The sequence below is a fragment of the Triticum urartu genome, chromosome 5, assembly GCF_003073215.2.
Source record: "Triticum urartu cultivar G1812 chromosome 5, Tu2.1, whole genome shotgun sequence".
Taxonomy (NCBI): Eukaryota; Viridiplantae; Streptophyta; class Magnoliopsida; order Poales; family Poaceae; genus Triticum; species Triticum urartu.
In genome coordinates, this window is record NC_053026.1 from 361,833,815 (window position 1) to 361,854,652 (window position 20,838).

Genomic DNA, 20,838 nt, shown 5'->3' on the forward strand with positions numbered 1-20,838 from the left:
GATGAGTCGGGCGAGGAGGAAGTAGCTGACTCACCGCCTCGTTCTGAACGTCGATCCAAGCAGCACCATGACCCCATGGGCAGGCGTGGTAAAGTTGTGGCATCGAGTGCTCCATCTCAAAAACGCGCTCGGTCTCCGACTCCAGAATTGGCTGAGAAGGTCACCAATCAGCCCAAGGTCAATCCTTCAAAGGCTCGGAAGACCTTGCCTAGAATCAAGATGGACGTTCCTGTTGCTTCTGGGTAAATGTTCTTCCTGTATTTTCTTGTTCCGACCGACTTTTTTGTTCTGACCGAGTGGATGATGAACCTTTACAGCCCGACCTCAGCTGCGACTGACATAGACATTGACAAGAATCTGATCGACGAGGAAACCGACGATGCAGCTACCTCCAAAGCCAGTAAGTCTGCCCGATTCGAATTTATTTGGACGACTGGATTGTTTGTCAGCTATCCGTACGACTTTCTCTGTTTATTGCAGTTCCACGGGATGTTGTTGTGCTCCCGGATGATGAAGAAGATGTATCGCTGAGGGGGAGGAGGAAAGACAAGGAACTGGGCGGGAAAGCGCCTGAGGTCCAGGTTCTTCAGTCGACCGTGACGCCTGGGGCGGCAGTCGAGCAATCGACAGATCCGGCTCGAACCAACGTCACCTTCGCTGTCCCACTGTCGATTGGTTGTCCATCAGGACCAGCTGCTCAGACTTCTACTGCACCAATACAAATCCACGCTTCAGATCCTGCAGCTGCTTCGACTGCTCTGCCAACATCGCTTTTTACTGCGTATCAGACTCTGGACGACCCATCGACTGCTGCCAAGGAAGCTCTTCTTCAGTTAAATCTTGTGATGGGGCAAATGAAAGTGGTGCATGAGGCCAGCCAGGTGGCCTTCAACGCTGGAGCTGCTCTGCAAACCAATGTCCAGGTTAGTTGGTCATATTTCTCGTCTGATCACCCACTGGGGTGTGGCTGTTTTGAAATTGTATAAATCACTTTGGGTCGACTCAAGCTGAATCTTTGAACTAGTGGGGGCACTCTGAGTGCACCCACTGGGTGTAGTCCCTGAGACCATAGTTGAACGCGGGCAGTCGACTGTGGTCTGAGAATCTGAACTTTATTTTTTACAACTCGCGCTGGGCGGACCATGCCGAGTGGAATTAAAACCAGTGGAGGCACGCTAAATGCACCCACTGGGTGTAGTCCCCGAGACCATAGTTGACTGCGGGCAGTTGATGTCTACTACACAACCTTCTTCTTGTAGACGTTGTTGGGCCTCCAAGTGCAGAGGTTTGTAGGACAGTAGCAAATTTCCCTCAAGTGGATGACCTAAGGTTTATCAATCCGTAGGAGGCGCATGATGAAGATGGTCTCTCTCAAGCAACCCTGCAACCAAATAACAAAGAGTCTCTTGTGTCCCCAACACACCCAATACAATGGTAAATTGTATAGGTGCACTAGTTCGGCGAAGAGATGAAGTGCAATATGGATGGTAGATAAAGGTATTTGTAATCTGAAATTACAAAAACAGCAAGGTAACTAATGGTAAAAGTGAGCGTAAACGGTATTGCAATGATAGGAAACAAGGCCTAGGGTTCATACTTTCACTAGTGTAAGTTCCCTCAACAATAATAGCATAATTGGATCACATAACTATCCCTCAACATGCAACAAAGAGTCACTCCAAAGTCACTAATAGCGGAGGACGAACGAAGAGATTATGGTAGGGTATGAAACCACCTCAAAGTTATTCTTTCTAATCAATCCGTTGGGCTATTCCTATAAGTGTCACAAACAGCCCTAGAGTTCGTACTAGAATAACACCTTAAGACACAAATCAACCAAAACCCTAATGTCACCTAGATACTCTAATGTCACCTCAAGTATCCGTGGGTATGATTATACGATATGTATCACACAATCTCAGATTCATCTATTCAACCAACACAAAGGACCTCAAAGAGTGCCCCAAAGTTCTACCGGAGAATCACGACGAAAACGTGTGCCAACCCCTATGCATAGGTTCATGGGCGGAACCCGCAAGTTGATCACCAAAACATACATCAAGTGAATCACGTGATATCCCATTGTCACCACAGATATCCACGACAAGACATACATCAAGTGTTCTCAAATCTTTAAAGACTCAATCCGAAAAGATTACTTCAAAGGGGAAACTCAATTCATTACAAGAGAGTAGAGGGGAGAAGAAACATCATAGGATCCAAATATAATAGCAAAGCTCGCGATACATCAAGATCGTATCATCTCAAGAACACGAGAGAGAGAGAGAGATCAAACACATAGCTACTGGTACATACCCTCAGCCCCGAGGGAGAACTACTCCCTCCTCATCATGGAGAGCACCGGGATGATGAAGATGGCCACCGGAGAGGGATTGCCCCCTCCGGCAGGGTGCCGGAACGGGTCTAGATTGGCTTTCGGTGGCTACGGAGGCTTCTGGCGGCGGAACTCCCGATCTATTATGCTCCCTAGAAGTTTTACGATACGTAGGTATATATGGGTGAAAGGAGTACGTTGGTGGACCGAAGGGGGGCCACGAGGCAGGGGGCGCGCCCCAGGGGGGTGGGTGCACCCCTACCCTCGTGAGCACCTCCTTCATCTTCTGACGTAGGGTCCAAGTCTATCCGGTAGGTTTCCTTCCAAAAATAACTTCTCCAGTTGATTTCGTTCCGTTTCGACTCCGTTTGATATTCCTTTTCTTCGAAACACTGAAATAGGCATAAAACAGCAAATCTGGGCCTCCGGTTAATAGGTTAGTCCCAAAAGTAATATAAAAGTGGATAATAAAGCCCAATATTTCCCAAAACAGTAGATAATATAGCATGGAGCAATCAAAAATGATAGATACGTTGGAGACGTATCAGCAGTCGACTGTGGTCTGAGAATCTGAACCTCTCTTCTTTTTTTCGATGGTAGTCTTGGAGTAGCTGTCGCAACGATGTCTTTCATTTCAGTCGACTGACAAGTCTTATGTGTTGGCCGCAGAAATCTTGTGATCTCGGTGCTCAACTCTGAACCAGCAACAAATCTGCCTCAACCTTGATCTGGAACTGGCCAAAAAGAATCTCAAGACTGCTCGCGATGAAGTAGCTGCCATGGGAGGTCACTGATCATGAACTGTTTATCTTACTGTTGCTGGCGCTTTTCCTTTCCGTTTTTTTGAACCGAGTGACTCCACTCGAGCAGATGTACGTAGTGAAAACCGTCAACTCCAATCCAGTCTGAAGAATGCTATTTCTTTAGAGAAAATGAAGTAGGCTTTGGAGAAGAAGGATCTGGATCTTGCTGCTGCACAGAAGGAAGCACGAGAGAAAACTACGCTTGCCGACAAGAAGCTTGCTTCGGTCGACAAGCTAGAAGAAGAGAATTCCAAACTGAAGACTGCTGTTTCTGATGCCAATCGGGAGGTCGAGCGACTGAAGAAGGACAAGGACAAGCTAACTGACGAGTTTGGGAGCCTCAAAGTTAAGAAGGGCGAGTTGGAGTCTTATCTGGGCCAGCTTGCTGCAAAGCTAGTCTTAAACCTTGAAGGTACTGATGGTTGACTGACTTGTTTCTGTCGACTGTCAGGTCTAATTATATTGTCGACTCACCATTCACTTGACTGTGCAGAGTTTTGTCAAGACTTTGAAGTGGAAACTGGGCGGGTCGAGACGGGTCTTGACCCCATAAACTGTCCAGTCAAGGATGATGTTGCGATGAATGTGCTGCGGTTGGAATCTCGCATGGACAGCGCGGTTACTTATCTTGCCCGCCTGAAAGCGGCGATGACTCGGTTTGATGCTGAACTCTGGCCTCAGGCGGAACTATCCCAAGATCTCGAGTCCCTGATGGCTCGACTGAATCAAATCCCCGGCCGAGTGCAAGAATGGAAGAAGTCATCCGCTCGCTGTGGCACTGATGTCGTGTTGTCCCTGGCCCGAGTGCACTGCAAAGACGTCAAAGAAGACAAGCTGGCGGAACTCAAGGTTGCTAGCACCAAGAGACACACTTTCTAGTCCTTCATGGACACTTTCCTTGAAGCTGCCACCTGTATTGCAAACATCATAGACCTTGACAGTTTCTGCGACCCAGCCAGTCCTTCTCCTGACGCGTGACCGAAAAACATTATGCTCCACCTTTATTTGCCTCGAAATGCCGAGTGATTGTGTAACCATTAAACTCCTTCGGGCTTGATGCTCGAATACTTTTGATCCGTCGTCTGGAACTTTTAGGATCTATCTGAACTTGGTTTATTTCTGAATATGCTTGTATTTGCCTTCACGTGTAATTTGCTCTTTGAGATGTAGCCCTGAAGTGGAGACTTCAATCGACCTGCGCTTCGTCATCCCTGCGGACAGGGATGGAGTGCACGTTGTATTTATGGCGTAGCTCGGAGAAGAAGGTCACGGTCGACCTACACCTCGTTGCCCTTGCAGATAGGGATGGAGCGTACGTTGTACTTGTGGCGCAGCTCCTAAGGAGAAGGTTGCAGTCGACCTGCACCTCATCGTCCTTGCAGATGGGGGTGGAGCACACATTGTATTTGTGGCGCAGCTCCAAAGGAGAAGGTTGTAGTCGACCTGCGCCTCGTCGTCCTTGCGGATGGTGATGGAGCGCACGTTGTATTTGTGGCGCAGCTCCAAAGGAGAAGGTTGTAGTCGACCTGCACCTCGTTGTCCTTGCGAATAAGGACGGACTATAAACCTTAGGCGAGTATTGGACCGCAGCTAAGCCTCCGAGTGGGAGGGTTGCTCACCACTCGGTAGGATTTTACAAACTTAGGCGAGTACTGGACTGCAGCTAAGCCCCCTAGTGGGAGGGTTGCTCACCACTCGGTAGGATTTTTTAACCTTAGGCGAGTACTGGACTACAGCTAAGCCTCCGAGTGAGAGGGTTGCTCACCACTCGGTAGGATTTTACAAACTTAGGCAAGTACTGGACTACAGCTAAACCTCCGAGTGGGAGGGTTGCTCACCACTCGGTAGGATTTTTTAACCTTAGGCGAGTATCGGACTGCAGCTAAGCCTCCGAGTGAGAGGGTTGCTCACCACTCGGTAGGATTTTACAAACTTAGGCGAGTACTGTGTTGGAAATATGCCCTAGAGGCAATAATAAATTAGTTATTATTATATTTCCTTGTTCATGATAATCGTTTATTATCCATGCTAGAATTGTATTGATAGGAAACTCAGATACATGTGTGGATACATAGACAACACCATGTCCCTAGTAAGCCTCTAGTTGACTAGCTCGTTGATCAATAGATGGTTACGGTTTCCTGACCATGGACACTGGATGTCATTGATAACGGGATCACATCATTAGGAGAATGATGTGATGGACAAAGACCCAATCCTAAGCCTAGCACAAGATCATGTAGTTCGTATGCTAAAGCTTTTCTAATGTCAAGTATCATTTCCTTAGACCATGAGATTGTGCAACTCCCGGATACCGTAGGAGTGCTTTGGGTGTACCAAACGTCACAACGTAACTGGGTGGCTATAAAGGTACACTACGGGTATCTCCGAAAGTGTCTGTTGGGTTGGCACAAATCGAGACTGAGATTTGTCACTCCGTGTGACGGAGAGGTATCTCTGGGCCCACGGTAGGACATCATCATAATGTGCACAATGTGATCAAGGAGTTGATCACGGGATGATGTGTTATGGAACGAGTAAAAGAGACTTGCCGGTAACGAGATTGAACAAGGTATCGGGATACCGACGATCGAATCTCGGGCAAGTATCGTACCGATAGACAAAGGGAATTGTATACGGGATTGATTAAGTCCTTGACATCGTGGTTCATCCGATGAGATCATCGTGGAACATGTGGGAACCAACATGGGTATCTAGATCCCGCTGATGGTTATTGACCGGAGAGTCATCTCGGTCATGTCTGCATGTCTCCCGAACCCGCAGGGTCTACACACTTAAGGTTCGGTGACGCTAGGGTTATAGAGATATTAGTATGCGGTAACCTGAAAGTTGTTCGGAGTCCCGGATGAGATCCCGGATGTCACGAGGAGTTCCAGAATGGTCCGGAGGTAAAGAATTATATATAGGAAGTGCTATTTCGGCTATCGGGACAAGTTTCGGGGTCACCGGTATTGTACCGGGACCACCGGAAGGGTCCCGGGGGTCCACCGGGTGGGGCCACCTGCCCCGGGGGCCACATGGGCTGTAGGGGGTGCGCCTTGGCCTATATGGGCCAAGGGCACCAGCCCCAAGAGGCCCATGCGCCAAGAGAAGAGGAAAAGGGGAGAGTCCTAAAGGGGGAAGGCACCTCCGAGGTGCCTTGGGGAGGATGGACTCCTCCCCCCCTTGGCCGCACCCTTCCTTGGAGGAAGGGGCAAGGCTGCGCCCTCCCCCTCTCCCTTGGCCCTATATATAGTGGGGGAAAGGGAGGGCAATCCAACACAAGCCCTGGCGCCTCCCTCTCCCTCCCATGACACATCTCCCTCCTCCCGCAGCGCTTGGCGAAGCCCTGTTGGAATCCCGCTACTTCCACCACCACGCCGTCGTGTTGTTGGATCTCCATCAACCTCTCCTTCCCCCTTGCTGGATCAAGAAGGAGGATACGTCGCTGCTCCGTACGTGTGTTGAACGCGGAGGTGCCGTCCGTTCGGCGCTAGGATCATCGGTGATTTGAATCACGACGAGTACGACCCCATCAACCCCGTTCTCTTGAACGCTTCCGCGTGCGATCTACAAGGTTATGTAGATCCACTCCTCCCTCGTTGCTAGATGACTCCATAGATTGATCTTGGTGATGCATAGAAAATTTTGAATTTCTGCTACGTTCCCCAACATACTGGACTACAGCTAAGCCCCCAAGTGGGAGGGTTGCTCACCACTCGGTAGGATTTTTTAACCTTAGGCGAGTACTGGACTGCAGCTAAGCTTCCGAGTGAGAGGGTTGCTCACCACTTGGTAGGATTTTACAAACTTAGGCGAGTACTGGATTGCAGCTAAGCCCCCGAGTGGGAGGGTTGCTCACCACTCGGGAGGATTTTTTAACCTTAGGCGAGTACTGGACTGCAGCTAAGCCCCCGAGTGGGAGGGTCGCTCACCACTCGGTAGGATTTTACAAACTTAGGCGAGTACTGGACTGCAGCTAAGCCTCCGAGTGAGAGGGTTGCTCACCACTCGGGAGGATTTTACAAACTTAGGCGAGTACTGGAATGCAGCTAAGCCCCTGAGTGGGAGGGTTGCTCACCACTCGGTAGGATTTTTTAAACTTAGGCGAGTACTGGACTGCAGCTAAGCCCCCGAGTGGGAGGCTTGCTCACCACTCGGTAGGGTTTTACAAACTTAGGCGAGTACTGGACTGCAGCTAAGCCCCCGAGTGGGAGGCTTTCTCACCACTCGGTAGGATTTTACAAACTTAGGCGAGTACTGGACTGCAGCTAAGCCCCCGAGTGGGAGGCTTGCTCACCACCCGGTAGGGTTTTACAAACTTAGGCAAGTACTGGACTGCAGCTAAGCCCCCGAGTGGGAGGGTTGCTCACCACTCGGTAGGATTTTTTAAACTTAGGTGAAACGGATTCGCAGCTAAGCCTCCGAGTGGGAGGCTTTCTCACCACTCGGTAGGATTTTCTTTTAAACTTAGGCGAAACGGATTCGCAGCTAAGTCACCCACTAGGGGATTTCAGACGCAAATAAAAGCAACAACAATCGTTTAAGAGGACTATAAAGCTCTTGTCTTTGATAAGCAAATTACAAAGGTATTTCTTATTACATTTTATTCGAATGAGTATTTAAGTGTAAAAGGGGCGGAGCAACTCCGCATTCCAAGCCCGTGGCTCGTCCTTCTTATGCTTGACATTGTAAAGGTGGTATGCTCCGTTGTGGAGCACTTTGGTGACAATGAAGGGGCCTTCCTAAGCAGGAGCGAGCTTGTGTGGTTTCTGCTGATCCACTCGAAGAACCAAGTCTCCCTCTTGAAAGGCTCGACCTACATTTCTAGCGTGGAATCGACGCAAGTCTTGCTGATAAATGGTCGACCGGATCAAGGCCATCTCTCTTTCCTCCTCTAGGAGGTCGACTGCGTCCTGCCGAGCTTTCTCTGCTTCATCTTCAGAGAAGAGCTTGACTCGTGGTGCATTATGAAGCAAGTCACTCGGTAGAACAGCTTCAGCTCCATAGACCAAGAAGAATGGAGTTCGGCCAGTCAACCGATTGGGAGTTGTCCTCAATCCCCAAAGAACTGATGAAAGTTCATCAACCCAGGCGCCCGCTGCATGCTTGAGGTTTCGCATCAGTCGGGGTTTCAACCCTTTGAGAATCAGGCCATTTGCTCTCTCTGCTTGTCCATTCGACTGGGGATGGGCGACTGAAGCATAGTCAACTCGTGTGCCTTGGGAGGCGCAGAAGGCTCTGAACTCATCTGAATCAAAGTTCGATCCATTGTCAGTGATGATGCTGTGTGGAACTCCGTATCTGAACGTCAATTCTCTGATGAAGCTGACGGCGGTACTAGCTTCCAGATTCTTGATAGGCTTGGCTTCAATCCACTTGGTAAACTTGTCGACTGCTACAAGCACGTGAGTGAAGCCGCTCCTACCAGTCCTCAGCGGTCCAACCATATCTAATCCCCAAACAACAAAGGGCCAGACGAGTGGAATGGTCTTTAGGGCTGACGCAGGTTTGTGGGACATATTGGAGTAAAACTGGCAGCCTTCACATCTGTCGACTATATCTTTCGCCATTTCATTTGCTCGTGGCCAATAAAATCCAGCTCGGTATGCTTTAGCCACAATGGTCCTAGAGGACGCATGGTGGCCACAGGTCCCCGAGTGGATGTCGTTGAGGATCGCTAGACCTTCTTCCGGGGTTATGCATTTCTGGCTGACTCCGGTTACACTTTCCCTGAACAACTGTCCTCTTATCACAGTAATGGCTTTGGATCGACGAACGATCTGTCGAGCCTCTTCTTCATCCTCTGGGAGTTCCTTCCTAAGGATATACACAATGTACAGCACTGTCCAGTCGGGAGTAATAACCAAAATATCCATGATTAGGTCGACTACGGCTGGAATCTCAACTTCAGTCAGATCGGTGGCACTCTTTGGCTGTGGGGGCTCTTCAGTGAAGGGATCTTCTTGAACTGAAGGTGCATGAATATGCTCCAGGAACACATTACTGGGAATGGCTTCTCTCTTGGAGCCTATCTTTGCTAAATCATCGGCTGCTTGATTTTTCAGTCGGGGTATATGATGGAGCTCTAACCCCTCAAACTTCTTTTCCAACTTCCTCACCGTGTTACAGTAGCCAGTCATGGCTGTGCTTCTGACGTCCCACTCCATCACTTGATTGACTACCAAATCTGAGTCGCCATAGACCATGAGGCGACGGATGCCGAGTGAGATGGCCATACATAACCCATACAAGAGTGCTTCATATTCTGCTTCGTTATTGGAGGAATCAAAGTGAATCTGGAGGACATATCTGAGCTTGTCTCCTCGGGGGGATACCAGTACCACCCCAGCACCAGAACCATTCAGCATCTTGGAACCATCAAAGAACATGGTCCAGTGCTTCGAGTGAACTTGAGTAGGCAGTTGCTGTTCGATCCACTCGGCGAGGAAATCCGCTATTGCTTGGGACTTGATAGCTTTCTTTGCCTCGAACTTGATATCTAAGGAAGGAGTTCAATCGCCCACTTTGCCACTCGACCAGTTGCATCTATGTTGGTCAGAATCTCTGATAATGGAGCGTCGCTGACGACTGTAATGGAGTGGTCAGAGAAGTAATGTGCAACCTTCTTCGTGGTCATATAAATCCCATAAACAAGCTTCTGATAATGTGGATATCTTTGCTTTGATGGAGTCAAAACTTCAGAGACATAGTATACTGGGCGCTGAACTTTGTAAGCTTTTCCTTCTTCTTCCCGCTCGACCATAAGTACCGTACTGACAACTTGTCTAGTGGCTGCAATGTAAAGCAGTAAAGGCTCTTTGCTGATTGGAGCAGCAAGCACCGGCTGGGTGGAAAGCAGGGCTTTAAGCTCTGCAAATGCTGCATCAGCTTCAGGAGTCCACTCGAACTTATCTGACTTCTTCATCAGTCGGTAAAGAGGCAGTGCCTTTTCACCGAGGCGAGAAATGAATCGACTTAGGGCGGCCAAACAACCAGTAAGCTTCTGGACATCATGCACACGCACAGGGCGTTTCATCCGGAGTATGGCACCCACTTTCTTTGGGTTATCGTCGATCCCGCATTTGGAAACGAGAAAACCGAGTAATTTTCTGCCTGGAACTCCAAATGTGCACTTTGATGGATTAAGCTTGATATCATACCTTCTGAGGTTGGCAAAGGTTTCAGCAAGGTCAGCCAGTAGGTCGGAACCTTTACGTGACTTGACCACAATGTCATCCATGTATGCTTCCACATTCCGACTAATCTGAGTGAGTAAACACTTCTGAATCATCTGCATGAATGTGGATCCAGCGTTCTTCAAGCCGAATGGCATAGTGACATAACAGAAGCACCCAAATGGGGTGATGAAAGCTGTTTTTATCTCATCGGGTCCGTACAGACAGATCTGATGATACCCGAAATAAGCGTCCAAAAAGGACAAACACTCACACCCCGCAGTCGAGTCGACTATTTGGTCGATGCGAGGGAGAGGAAAGTGATCTTTCGGGCAGTCCTGATTGATATGTTTGAAGTGAATGCACATGCGAAGTGAGTCATCCTTCTTTGAGACCATGACAACATTAGCTAACCACTCGGAGTGATAAATCTCTCGGATAAACTCAGCTGCTAGAAGCCGAGCCACTTCTTCACCGATTGCCGTTCTCTTCTGTACGATGGACCGTCGAAGATGCTCTTTGACTGGTTTCACTTTTGGGTCAACTCGCAAATGATGCTCAGCCAGTCCCCTAGGAACACCTGGCATGTCAGAAAGTTTCCATGCAAAGATGTCCCAGTTCTCACGGAGGAACTGGATGAGCGCTTCTTCCTATTTGGAGTCGAGTGTTGTTGAAATGTGAGTCGGAGCAGCATTGGGATCTGTTGGGTGAATATGAATCGGCTTCGTTTCACCAGATGACTGGAATGCTGAATCCGTGGCAGGCTTCTTAGCTCTCAACAGATCACACGGATCTGCATTTTTTTATACTCCTGCAATTCCACTACTGCCATCTGTGCATCGGCGATCTTTGAGCCCTTCTGGAAGCACTCTTCTGCCTTCTTTCGATTGCCAGGACCAGGCATCTTCAATTTGAGGTACACGTAACATGGCCGAGCCATAAAACGTGCATAAGCTGGCCTGCCCAGAATAGCATGATAAGCGCTCTGGAAATCCACAACTTCAAATGTCAACTTTTCTTTGCGGTAATTCTTGGAATCACCGAAAACTACATCAAGGGCGATCTGGCCGAGTGACGCAGCCTTCTTGCCAGGAATAACTCCAGGGAAACTCATATTGCTTTCACTGAGTCTGGACATAGGAATGCCCATTCCTTTCAACGTTTCTGCATACAGTATATTCAGACCACTGCCACCATCCATCAGAACCTTAGTCATTCGAGTGCCTTCGACTACTGGGTCGACCACCAGCGCTTGCCTCCTAGGGGTGGCTATGTGCGCTGGGTGATTGTACTGGTCGAATGTAATGGCGGTCTGAGACCACTTTAAATAACTGGGTGTCACCGGAGCGACCATGTTCACTTCTCTGTTGATGACTTTCAGTCGACTCTTACTCTCAACATCAGCGAAAATCATCAGAGTGGAATTGACGTGGGGGTAACCATCATTGTCCTCTTCCTCATCCTCAACTTTGTCAGCTTCCTTCTCCTTTTCCTTGGGCTATTTCTCTCGGAATTGCTGGATTAGGAGTCGACATTGTCGAGTGGTATGCTTCGGGTAAATGAAATTACCCTCTTCATCTTTCTTGGTGTGAATGTGGCATGGTAAATCTAGCACATCATTTCCATCTTGATCTTTTACTTTCTTGGGGTTCCACGGTCCTTTGGGTTTCCCTTTGAACTTTCCTTGAGTCACGGCTAAGGCTTCTCCAGGAGCAGCTGGCTCGGCTTTGCGTTTCTGCTTTTGACTAGAGTTCCCTCCTCCGGTTTCGTGGGCGACTGTTTTGTTCTTGCCACTCCGGAGTCGGTCTTCCTCTTCACCATTGGCATATTTGGTGGCAATCTCCATCATCCAAGTCAGAGTCATATCTCCTATCCGACCGAATTTCAAATTCAATTCCCGATACTTAACGCCTTCTTTGAAGGCACAAATTGCTTGATGATCCGACACATTCTCCACTGTATGGTGTAATGTGATCCATCTTTGGATATAATCTCTCAGAGTTTCATTCGGTTTATGAATGCAACACTGTAATTCTGTCAGCCTTGCTGGCCGTTTGCAAGTACCTTCAAATGTTCTGACAAATACTCGGGCAAGATCTTCCCAAGTATAAATACTACCAGGCGCTAACTGATTCAGCCACGCTCTAGCCGAGCCCTCTAACATCAAAGGGAGATGCTTCATGGCAACTTCATCGTTGCCACCACCAATCTATACAGCCACTCGGTAATCCTCAAGCCAAGTGTCAGGCTTGGACTCACCAGTGAACTTACTGACTCCAGTCACCAACCTGAAGTTGGGAGGAATCACCGCAGCCCTGATGGCTCTGCTGAAGCACTCTGGACCAGAGACATGCACTCTGCTGCTGGTTGGAAAATCTCTGTCGTGGCCTTCTCTTTGAGCTCTGTTTCTGTCGACCAGACCCTGAACGAGAATAGATCTCGCATCAAAGCCCGGTTCCCTGGGGTCGACTGGAATCCTTCGCCCACCACTGTGAGGACGTCTGCCATCATGTTGCCGAGGCACGTATGACCCACTCCTTGGGGGATGCGTGGGCACTCGATGACGATCATCGTGATCGAGTCGGTGATCATACTACTCGCGGTTTCTGTACTGATCTCGCCGGTCCCCACGCCCCTCACGCCTCGGGGGCGATCTCGGGCTGTGAGCCAACTAGACTGTGTCTGCAACCACGGATTTGCTATGGATCTTATTCCGTGACTGAGATACTGTTGTATTCTGCTCTCCCGCTGCTCAGAGAAAAGCCCGGATCTGCACCAAACCTCGACCAGCTTTTGACTGGGAAGGTTGAATTGACTCCGCTATTCGGACCGCAACTGCGAGATTCTGGATCGGAGTTCGGTATACCTGAGTCGAAGGCGGAAAAAGTTGACGTCGACTGGACTCGGGGATACGCTGCCGAGCACGCTCGTCGAGTGCGCGCTGGAGGTTCTCCAGTCGAGTGCGCTCAGCCAAGTTGGCCAGGTGCGCCTCCTCCAAGGCCTGGGCCTCAGGGGTTTCTCCAATGATAGGAGTGTGAAGCGCATCCATGTTCCGGTGGCGAAGTTCTTCCCTCCGCTGCGAAGAGAGGGGTTCGGGGCAGTACTCTTTGTGAACACACGACGGATCGCCGCCCCCATCACCTCCGTCTTCATGGGTGAAGCCAGGAGGACTGCGTGGTCCATTGACCATCAAAACTTCCGCCACGGGGTCGCTGCTGTCGCACACGGATGCAGTCTCTACGGAGCCGGTCGAACAGGCCGTAGAGAGTTTTGTCGGGCTCGATTGCCGTGACTTGGGGGGTGGCCGACTGGCGAGCCACCGCATGCCTCACCCACCGCTGAAGCCTCAATCGACCGGAACGTTTGCTCCGGCGGGCTGCAGGGAGGGAGGTCAGCATAGGAGCCGACCGATACTGAGTCGATGGCTGCCGTAGGAGGACGCCATGGACGCACGTGCGAAAGTGCGTTGCCCCGTGGACGGGGAGCGCCTCGACGTCGAGTGGTGCTTCTTGGAGCCAAGCGGAGTCGTCGGCGACGAATACGAGCGCGCCGAGACGGATCTCGCGGCCCTCGGCCAAACCTCCGCCTGAAACCATGTTGATGGGGATTGGAAAAATCGCAACTTCTCCAACAAATCGCTAAGACACCTGCCCCACGGTGGGCGCCAACTGTCGTGGTTCTAAGTCTGACAGTAGAATGGGGGGTAGGAATGTAGATGCAAGATCCTAGCTATGGAGGAGTTGTACACGCGAGTTTTACAAGTTCAGGCCCTTCTCGGAGGAAGTAACTGCCCTACGTCTCAGAGCCCGGAGGCAGTCGACTGGATTATATGTGTGTGAGTTACAAGGGGTGCGAACCCTTGTCCTAGAGGAGAGGGGTGGCTTATATAGAGTGCGCCAGGACCCCAGCTCCCCTCCGTTACATAGGGTTCAATGTTCATAAAGAGAGAGAGTTACAGGTAACATCTATAATAAAGTGCTACAAATGATCATTAAATATACGAGTAAATGCCCGACCGTTGCTGTGCAGAACGGCTTTAGGTCTTCTTGTACGTCGAGTGGTTGAATAGTCGAGTGACTCGAAGAAGAAGTAGTCTCCGAGTGAATGGTGGGTCGAGTGGATTGCACTCAACGCCTTTATTGGGTCCACCTTGTTTACTCTTGAACTTCTTTGCTTCTAAGACAAGGACCTTAGGCAGGACGTATAGGTCAGGCCTATTACCCTACCCCAGGTCTATGTCCTCATCAGGCGTGGTGGCGGCCATGTTGAGACGTGGTTTGGTAGGGACGGCCGGGGGCTGCGCGGTGAGGAGGCGGCCGGAGAATAGCGGCGGCGTCGGCAGCGGGGCGGGGCAGGAGAGAGAGAGGGTGGAAGCGTTGGGAGTGGAGGGACTGCTACTGTCCTCGATAGGCGGGCCACGGGGGGGGACAAGGGCGTGCGTCCAGGCCGTCCGCGCGCGTCCGTTTCACCCCAAGCCGAGCGCGAGTTTGGGTCGGAGATGGGTCGAAAACGGACGGAATCCGGACATTTGTCCGTTTGAGGCCGCGCGCTGGGCCGCGCTATTCGTCTGTTTTACCCCAAACGGACGCGCGCGGACAGGATGGGGTCGCGCGGTGGAGTTGGCCTTATATGTCTGGGCTGATCGGCACCCTCCACATCGGAGGTGGATATGCGAGGCCTGAATGTGACCGGGCGCGTCCGCCACTTCGGATTGATGTGCGGGACCCATGCAGACACCCATCATTACCCATTGGTCCAATATAAGTGTCACTTTCGTGCGTCGTCTGAGGGGTAGAATCCGATTATTTAAGCTGGTCTCAATCCCATTCCCCCCTCCTCTCATCTGCTCAGAGCTCGTCGTCCTTCTGTAGTCATGGCCCGCTAGTGGGTCAATTTCATAATCTTGATTCAGGCTCCCAAGCGACACCTAACCAATCTAGGAGACACCACTCTCCAAAAGGTAATAGATGATGTGTTGATGATGAACTCCCTGCTCTTGTGCTTCAAATGATAGTTTATGTCTTCTACACAACCTTCTTCTTGTAGACGTTGTTGGGCCTCCAAGTGCAGAGGTTTGTAGGACAGTAGCAAATTTCCCTCAAGTGGACGACCTAAGGTTTATCAATCCATGGGAGGCGTAGGATGAAGATGGTCTCTCCCAAGCAACCCTGCAACCAAATAACAAAGAGTCTCTTGTGTCCCCAACACACCCAATACAATGGTAAATTGTATAGGTGCACTAGTTCGGCGAAGAGATGGTGATACAAGTGCAATATGGATGGTAGATATAGGTTTCTGTAATCTGAAAATATAAAAACAGCAAGGTAACTAATGATAAAAGTGAGCGAAAACGGTATTGCAATGCTAGGAAACAAGGCCTAGGGTTCATACTTTCACTAGTGCAAGTTCTCTCAACAATAATAACATAATTGGATCATATAACTATCCCTCAACCAGGGGCGGAGCTACCTCCCGGTGACCCTGGGCAGCTGCCCGGGCTGCTCCGGCCATTCTCCACTAAGTAGTTCACATAAACCATGATTAGTATCACTAATTACAGGGGCAAATGTTGGACAACATCACTGTATGTAGGCTTTGCCCCGGCTCCTTGAGTTGGCCGGTTCTGCCACTGCCCTCAACATGCAACAAAGAGTCACTCCAAAGTCACTAATAGCGGAGAACAAACAAAGAGATTATGGTAGGGTTCGAAACCACCTCAAAGTTATCCTTTCTGATCGATCTATTCAAGAGTCCGTAGTAAAATAACACGAAGCTATTCTTTCCGTTCAATCTATCCTAGAGTTCGTACTAGAATAACACCTTAAGACAGAAATCAACCAAAACCCTAATGTCACCTAGATACTCCAATGTCACCTCAAGTATCTGTGGGTATGATTATAAGATATGCATCACACAATCTCAGATTCATCTATTCAACCAACACAAAGAACTTCAAAGAGTGCCCCAAAGTTTCTACCGGAGAGTCAAGACGAAAACGTGTGCCAACCCATATGCATAAGTTCACGAGGTCACGGAACTCGCAAGTTGATCACCAAAACATACATCAAGTGGATCACGTGATATCTCATTGTCACCACAGATAAGAACATGCAAGACATACATCAAGTGTTCTCAAATCCTTAAAGACTCAATCCGATAAGATAACTTCAAAGGGAAAACTCAATCCATCACAAGAGAGTAGAGGGGGAGAAACATCATAAGATCCAACTATAATAGCAAAGCTCGCGATACATCAAGATCGTTCCGAATCAAGAACACGAGAGAGAGAGATCAAACACATAGCTACTATTACATACCCTCAACCCCGAGGGTGAACTACTCCCTCCTCGTCATGGAGAGCGCCGGGATGATGAAGATGGCCACCGGAGAGGGATTCCCCCCCTCCGGCGTGGTGCGGGAATGGGTCTAGATTGGTTTCCGGTGGCTACGGAGGCTTGCGGCGGCGGAACTCCCGATCTAGGTTTCTTTTTGGAAGTTTCAGTGTATATAAGAGGTTTTGGCGTCGAGAACAAGTCAGGGGGGTCTCCGGGCTGTCCACGAGGTAGGGAGGTGCGCCCAGGGGGGTGGGTGTGCCCCCCACCCTCGTGGGCAGCCCGAGACTCTTCTGGCCCAACTCTTTTACTCCATGGCCTTCTTCTGGTCCAAAAATAAGTTCCGTGAAGTTTCAAGTCAATTGGACTCCGTTTGATTTTCCTTTTCTGCGATACTCAAAAACAATGAAAAAACAGAAACAGAAACTGGCACTGGGCTCTAGGTTAATATGTTAGTCCCAAAAATCATATAAAATAACATATAAATGCATATAAAACATCCAAGGTTGATAATATAATAGCATGTAACAATAAAAAATTATAGATACGTTGGAGACGTATCAAGCATCCCCAAGCTTAATGCCTGCTCGTCCTCGAGTAGGTAAATGATAAAAACAGAATTTTTGATGTGGAATGCTACCTAGCATATTTCTCAGCGAAATTTTCTTTATTGTGGCATGAATGTTCAGATCCGAAAGATTCAAGACAAAAGTTTAATATTGACATAAAAATAATAATACTTCAAGCATACTAACTAAGCAATCATGTCTTCTCAAAATAACATGGCAAAAGAAAGTTCATCCCTACAAAATCATATAGTTTGGTCATGCTCCATTTTCGTCACACAAGAATGCTCTCATCCTGCACAACCCCGATGACAAGCCAAGCAATTGTTTCACACTTTAGTAATCTCAAGCTTTTTTCAACTTTCAAGCAATACATGAGCGTGAGCCATGGATATAGCACTATGGGTGGAATAGAATATGATGATGGAGGTTTATATGGAGAAGACAAAAAGGAGAAAGTCTCACATCGACGAGGCTAATCAACGGGCTAGGGAGATTTCCATCAATTGATGTCAATGCAAGGAGTAGGGATTGCCATGCAACGGATGCACTAGAGTTATAAATGTATGGAAGCTCAACAAAAGAAACTAAGTGGGTGTGCATCCAACTTGCTTGCTCACGAAGACCTAGGGCATTTGAGGAAGCCCATTGTTGGAATATACAAGCCAAGTTATATAATGAAAAATTCCCACTAGTATATAAAAGTGACAAAACAAGAGACTCTCTATCATGAAGTTCATGGTGCTACTTTGAAGCACAAGTGTGGAAAAAGAAGATGGTAGCATTGTCCCTTTTTATTACCCTTTTTTTGGGCCTTTCCTTTTTTTATTTGGCCTTTCTATTTTTTTTGGGACAATGCTCTATTAATGATGATCATCACACTTCTATTTATTTACAACTCAATGATTACAACTCGATACTAGAACAAAATATGACTCTATATGAATGCCTCCGACGGTGTACCGGGAAGGGCAATGAATCAAGAGTGACATGTATGATAAATTATGCATGGTGGCTTTGCCACAAATACGATGTCAACTACATGATAATTCAAAGCAATATGATAATGATGAAGCGTGTCATAAATGAAACGGTGGAAAGTTGCATGTCAATATATCTCGGAATGGCTATGGAAATGCCATAATAGGTAGGTATGGTGGCTGTTTTGAGGAAGATATAAGGAGGTTTATGTGTGACAGAGCATATCATATCACGGGGTTTGGATGCACAGGTGAAGTTTGCACCAACTCTCGAGGTGAGAAAGGGCAATGCACGGTACCGAAGAGGCTAGCAATGATGGAAGAGTGAGAGTGCGTATAATCCATGGACTCAACATTAGTCATAAAGAACTCACATACTTATTGCAAAAATCTACAAGTTATCAAAAACCAAGCACTGCGCGCATGCTCCTAGGGGGATATATTGGTAGGAAAAGACCATCGCTCGTCCCCGACTGCCACTCATAAGGAAGACAATCAAAGAAACACCTCATGCTTCAAATTTGTCACACAACAGTTACCATACGTGCATGCTACGGGACTTGCAAACCTCAACGCAAGTATTTCTCAAATTCACAATTACTCAACTAGCATGACTCTAATATCACCATCTTCCTATCTCAAAACAATCATCAAGTATCAAACTTCTCATAGTATTCAATGCACTCTATTTGAAAGTTTTTATTATACCCATCTTGGATGCCCATAATATTAGGACTAGTTTCATAACCAAAGCAAATTACCATGCTGTTCTAAAATACTCTCAAAATAATATAAGTGAAGCATGAGAGTTCATCTATTTCTATAAAATAAAACCGCCACCATGCTCTAAGAAGATATAAGTGAGGCACTAGAGCAAACGACAAACTACTCCAAAAAATATAAGTGAAGCTCAATGAGTAGTCGAATTATTATGCAACTATGTGAAGACTCTCTAACATTTAAGAATTTCAGATCTTGGTATTTTATTCAAACAGCAAGAAAAACAAAATAAAATAAAATGACGCTCCAAGAAAAACACATATCATGTGGTGAATAAAAATATAGCTCCAAGTAAAGTTACTGATGAACGAAGACGAAAGAGGGGATGCCATCCGGGGCATCCCCAAGCTTAGGCTCTTGGTTGTCCTTGAGTATTACCTTGGGGTGCCTTGGGAATACCCAATCTTAGGTTCTTGCCACTCCTTATTCCATAGTCCATCGAATCTTTACCCAAAACTTGAAAACTTCACAACACAAAACTCAACAGAAAACTCGTAAGCTCCGTTAGTATAAGAAAATAAATTCACCACTTTTGGTACTGTTGTGAACCCATTATTTATTTATATTGGTGTAATGTCTACTGTATTCCAACTTCTCTATGGTTCATACCCTCCGATACTACTCATAGATTCATCAAAATAAGGAAACAACACATAGAAAACATAATCTGTCAAAAACAGAACAGTCTTTAGTAATATGTATCAAACATATACTTCTGGAACCCAAAGAATTCTTAAATAAATTGGTGGACGTGAGGAATTTGTCTATTAATCATCTGCAAAAAGAATCAACTTAATCGCACTCTCCAGTAAAAAATAGCAGCTAATCTCATGAGCACAAAAGTTTCTGGTTTTTTTACAGCAAGATCGCAAAGACTTCACCCAAGTCTTCCCAAAGGTTCTACTTGGCACAAACACTAATTAAAACATAAAACCACATCTAAACAGAGGCTAGATGAATTATGTATTACTAAACAGGAGCAAAAAGCAAGGAACAAAAATAAAATTGGGTTGCCTCCCATCAAGCGCTATCGTTTAACGCCCCTAGCTAGGCATGATGATTTCAATGATGCTCACATAAAAGATAAGAATTGAAATATAAAGAGAGCATCATGAAGAATATGACTAGAACATTTAAGTCTAACCCAATTCCTATGCATAGGTATTTTGTGAGCAAAAAACTTATGGGAACAAGAATCAACTTGCATAGGAAGGTAAAACAGGCATAACTTCAAGATTTTCAACACATAGAGAGGAGACTTGATATTATTGCAACTCCTACAAGAATATATTCCTCCCTCATAATAATTTTCAGTAGCATCATGAATGAATTCAACAATATAACCATGAAATAAAGCATTCTTTTCATGATCTACTAGCATATAAAATTTACTACTCTCCACATAAGCAAAATTCTTCTCATTCGGAATAGTGAGAGTATCATAAGAAACTCGAATACTATAAATTGTTTCCACATTAAAAGAGTAATGTTCAGAAAAAGGTTAATCATAATCATGACAAGTTCTATAAATATAATCATCACTACTTTTTATAGCATTGAACTTTCTGAAATATTAAACTTGAATAGATATTAGTTCAATGAGCTATGTGTTGTTATGAATTATCAAAGCCACACGGGGATTAGTTGCACTTTCACGCCGTAACCATTGTTAATCTTCATCGTTTAACATGATGCTTGGGTCAGCCTTCACTTTGAAGGGAGGAATTTCATGAAACTTTTCATAATCTTCTGACATGTCTGTCGTGTCCTCCACTCCCACGATGTTTCTTTTCCCTGAAAGAACTATGTGGCGCTTTGGCTCATCGTATGATGTATTCGCTTCCTTATATTTTTCTTTTTCTCG